Below are 5123 nucleotides of genomic sequence, written 5' to 3' on the forward strand. Positions count from 1 at the left end.
ATCTTCTAAGGAAGGTTTTCTTTGTTGCGGATATGGTTGATTTTGTGGGGCATGAGCTTGGTTTTGTGTGTTGTATTGGTGCCCTTGATTCATTTGGGGTTGGTTTTGTCTCCATGAAAAGTTCGGATGGTTTCTCCAATTTGGATTGTAGGTGGACGAAAATGGGCTATCATTTGGTTTCCCATAAGAATGAAGAGCATTGGCCTCCTCAGAAAAGGCTTCTTGGTAGGAAAGACATGATTGGGCATTATGGCACGGACTAGAACATATAGAACAAACATCTTTTCTTGGTTCTATTAGAGAGTTTATAGTTTGGCTTATGGCTAAATCTTCTACTTTTCTCGCTAATTTATCTAAAGATGTTCTTAATTCTACTTCTTCTTTTACTTCATACCTTCCTCCTCTTTTTGGTGAATTAGTTGAACTAGACCTAGGATCAAAATAATTTCATTGTTGTGAATTGACAGATAAATCTTCAAGGGCGTCCCACGCCTCTTGTCCTTGAAATTTTAAAAAATTTCCAGTATGCATAGATTGAATCATTTGACGATTAGAGGGAGTCAAATCATCATAAAAATATTTTACAAGTCTCCATTTTTCAAAACCATGATGAGGACATTTTAATAATAAATCTTTAAATCTTTCCCAACATTCATAAAACTCTTCATTATCTTTTTGAAAAACTCGGAGATTTCTCTCCTTAGACTATCAGTTTTAGACATAGGAAAAAATTTCAGTAAGAATTTATTATAAAGTTGATCCCATGTAGTTATAGACCCCGTGGGAAGGGAATTTAACCAAGCTTTTGATTTGTCTTTTAATGAAAAAGGAAACAATCTTAGTTGACCGACTCATCGGAAAAATTTTGAAATTTAAATGTTGAGCAAATTTCTAAGAAATCTTTGACATGCATGTAAGGATCCTCTCTATCTAACCCATAAAAAGATGGCAACAATTGAATGATTGCTGGTTTAAGCTCAAAATGAGTAGCAGAAGTTGTAGGTAAAACAATGCATGAAGGAGCATTAGATGAAATAGGTGCAAAATATTCAAGCAAAGCTTTTTTAGGCACAGCATTTTCATCAACAATATTAGCAATAGGTTCCATGATGCTCAAATTTTTACTAACACTTTCAATTTCAAATAAAGATAAACGTCTTTTTACTAATCGTTTTTTAGAGTTACGTTCCCAATGATGCATACAATTTTCACAAACAAGGCAACAAGGATAATCTCAAACAAGCAATTTTCTGATGTGGAAGATCAGTTAAAACCGCAACCACAGAGCATACTTAGAATTTTTAGAGATTTCACAACAATATAATTCTTATGGTTTACTTGTCCCCAGGCCTATTTGATTCCACTTACTCGCGCACTACTAACAACTCCCCGAGGTTAATTAATAGAGGCGGATTGGGAATTTTGTTCAAATTTCCTTTAAGCAAAAATTGCTTATGGTGAAAGGACAAGATTTAGGTTTCTCTTTTTTCTTTCAAGTATTTTTCACAATATTACACTAAAATATTATAGAAGACAAAGAAAAATAAGGAAAAAATTAAATAAGGCTAAAATTTAGGCAAGAGTAGGGAGGCATATCATGCCATCAACCATAACAAAATTAAGGCAAAAACTAGGAGGCACAAGTTCCATCAACTCAAACATAAAATAAAATACTAGGAGGCAAAATTGCCATCAACTAGTAACTTGCAAAAATAAAAATAAATAAAAATAACAACAAGATAAATTACAACAAAATTATAACAAAATTAGGAGGCACAAGTGCCATAGACTATAAAAAATAAAAGGATAGATAGGAGGCACAAGTGCCGTCAACTAAAAAAACAATAAACATAAATAAATAAGTTTTTTTTTTATGGGTGGTAGAACCGTCCCAAATTTTCTTTTTATCTTTTTTTTGCTTTTTTTTTTATAGATATATAGTTTTTTTTCTTTTTTTTTTAAGTGCAAAAATTAAAATAACTAGTAGAAGATTTTACTAACCTTGAGATAAATTTCGTTTCTTTTCTTTTGCAACTCCCCGGCAACGGCGCCAAAAACTTGATAGACCCAAAACGGGTATGTTTAAAAATTTATAAATCGCAAGCGCACGAATCGTTCATATAGAATAGTGATCGTGTAAGCAAGGATGTCGAACCCAAAGGAGTTGTCTAAAATCGAAAAGAGAAAACTATTTTAAATCAAAAGTAATAAATTCTAACCTAGCTCCAAAGATTGAAGAGTTTTAATATTATGAACATAAAATAAAAGATTGAAAAATAAAGCTATTTAAGAGAATAAAAATAAAGCAATAATGAGTTGAAAATAAGTGTTAAAAGAAAATATTATTAAGATACTAGAATCCACAAAATGCAAGTTTAATAATATTTATTAGTATATTGATTCCCAAGTTTTAGTGATAGTTAAAATAAATCAAGCTATCATTTTCCAAATAGATTTATAATTTTAAGCACAAGTTACTTCTAAAAAGATAAGATTTTTCTTCACTTTTCAAAATTATAATTTCAAAGCATTTAGTGTAAATCAATCTAATGAAATAACAAATAAATCAATGAACATTATTTATAAGTCAAAACATAATATTTTTGTTCTAAGCATGGATGTGTACAATTTAATGACACATCTTACACAAAGAATATTATGTTTTTTGCAAAATGAAGAACAAAGTGCATATTATCTAACAATCTAAAATATGAGATATTAAAGATGAAAGACATATATGAAGAAGAAAAATCCATAAACTTGTTGCATTACAAGGGAAATCAACATACAACATAAACATTACCTAGTTACAAGTTGCTTCATCATGATCTTAATAATCTTATGAAAAAGATTAGAAGCACATAACTAGAGTAGAAATTACAAAATAAAAGACATACATACTTGCAAAATGCTCTTGAAAAACCCACAATGGAAGAGAGAATGGTAGAGAGAAAATGGGAGAAAAGAAGATAGTAACCCCAAAATTAAGCACCCTAAAATGGTCTTGAAACTCCATATTTATAGCCAAAATGAGATTATTAAAATAATCAATTTAAATTAATTAAATTGATTAGATTAATAAAATAAAATATATATGGTATGTAGAGGTAAATTATAGGGTGTAATGATGATGTTGTGGTGAAAAATGTGTAGACAAAAGGGTAAAAAGTTGGCAATTTTGTCATAGGGGACAAAATGCAAAATGATGGGCTCAAGAGGTGTTGTATGGCAGTAACAGGCGGCTGGGGAGCTGGGCTTCGGGGGCAGCTGGTGTTGGTGGAGAAGCTTCAGCTGGGCGTGGCATTTGGCTGAAGAGGAGATTGAAGGCAGAAGATGGCCAGCGGGCCTGGACCGTGGGGCTGAATGGAGGACAAGGCTGGGCCAGCGTGGCCTTGGAGTGGGCCTGCTGAAGGATATGGTCTTGTGCCAATAAGACTAATAAATTAAAAATTACATAAAAACTTAATAAGTTAATTAAAAACTCAAGAACTAAGCAACAATTAGCATATAAAATATGGTAAAATAACTCTATTTTGTAGAGTTATCAATTTATAATTTTTTTAATAATTAATAAAATTTTCTATAAACAAACTGTTTTAAAAAAAAGATATCTACAGCGACGAATTTTCGTCGCTGTAGAGTAAATGCAGAACACTTAATATTTTGGTTGCGTGCATCTACTGCAACCATAGGTCGTTGCAGTAGGTCAGAGAACCCACTCCTCTACTGTGACGACTTGTGGTCGCAATAGGTTTTTTCAAAATTTTAAACGCCCTATAGCAATGACATGTCTTCAGAATTGATAATTTTGACCAAAAACATAGATTGTCTATTGCGACCAACGTGTTGTCGCTGTAGCACAACTCTACAGCGATGCCATTTGTCGTCGCGGTAGGACTCTATACATACGGGACTACAAAAATGACATGTCGTCATAATAGCCCTTCAATGATGACTTATGGACCTATAACAACGACAAAAGTCATCGTAATTGACCTCTTTTCCTGTAGTGCAAGTGATTTCCACACTTTAAACTTGTCTAGACATTGAGATTTGTACTGGAGTAAGTAAACCCAAACTTTCCTACTATAGTCATCAACAATTGATAAAAAATAAAGATTACCTGCCTGAGTATGTGTTCTACTTGCTCCCGATAGATCTGAATGTATATACTCCAATGGTTTCTTTCATCTATAGTTGTTGGAATTAAATTTAAGTCTTTGTTGTTTTCCCTGCACACACACTTCACAGAAGGGTAAGTTAACATGAGCGTAGTTAGGAATTATACCTTGTTTTGATAGCTCAACCAATCCTTGTTCACTGATGTGCCCCATTCTTGTGTGCTAAGTTAATGAATCTGAATTTTGTTTCTTTACTACTGATGCATGATGTAACGACTCAAAATTGCTAATAAGGCTTAAGGGCCTTGATTAGTGTGCCGGGAGGGCATAATTGGTATTTATGTGAATGAATGATTAAATGCATGATTATATGGCATGCATGAATAGATGAGTATATAGATATGATTAGATGCATGTTTATGAGTATTAAATATGCATGTGGGCCCTATTTTGTTCATAAGGGCATGTTTGTAATTTTGGCCCGTTGAGAGCATAAATGTAATTATTTGTGATAAATTTTTGAGACTACATTATTATGTGGATATATTTGCAGCTTGTGGCTCGAGGTGATCTTAGTGAGCGCTTTAGCGTTATAGTCACGGTGGGGATTTATACCCAGCTCGAGGGGAGCCTGGGTATTTCTGGGAATTTGGGAAATATATTGGAGATTATTAGGAATTGGGGAAAATAATTGGTGATTAGTTAGATGACGGGATTTAAGTGGTAAATGTTAGGGACACTCGAGGAATTAGCTGGAATTAAGAGAAAATGACCAAAATGCCCTTAGAGTGATTAAAGGCTTGGTTACATTTGGGAGGGCAAGAGGGTCTTTTGGTGTTTTAAAAGAGGATAAGAGTTATTCGGCCTTTTATAGTTAGTGGAAGTTATAGAAAAGGGTGGAAGCTGAAGGAAAGAAGAAAAAAAGAACATTTAACCCACCTCTTTCTCCTCCACTCGGTTTGCCTATTCATCACCATTTCTTATGGATTTTGGAGCTGGAAA

General features: G+C 33.2%; 1 non-coding gene across 1 annotated transcript; it reads left to right on the top strand.

Annotated features, from left to right (window-relative positions):
- The first annotated feature begins 601 nt into the window (after positions 1 to 601).
- On the top strand, positions 602 to 707 carry LOC133781004 (small nucleolar RNA R71). Its single transcript, XR_009869804.1, has one exon. It is a non-coding gene; the product is annotated as a small nucleolar RNA R71 (small nucleolar RNA).
- Positions 708 to 5123: the final 4416 nt, after the last annotated feature.

This window comes from Humulus lupulus, chromosome 5, assembly GCF_963169125.1.
Source record: "Humulus lupulus chromosome 5, drHumLupu1.1, whole genome shotgun sequence".
Lineage (NCBI taxonomy): Eukaryota > Viridiplantae > Streptophyta > Magnoliopsida > Rosales > Cannabaceae > Humulus > Humulus lupulus.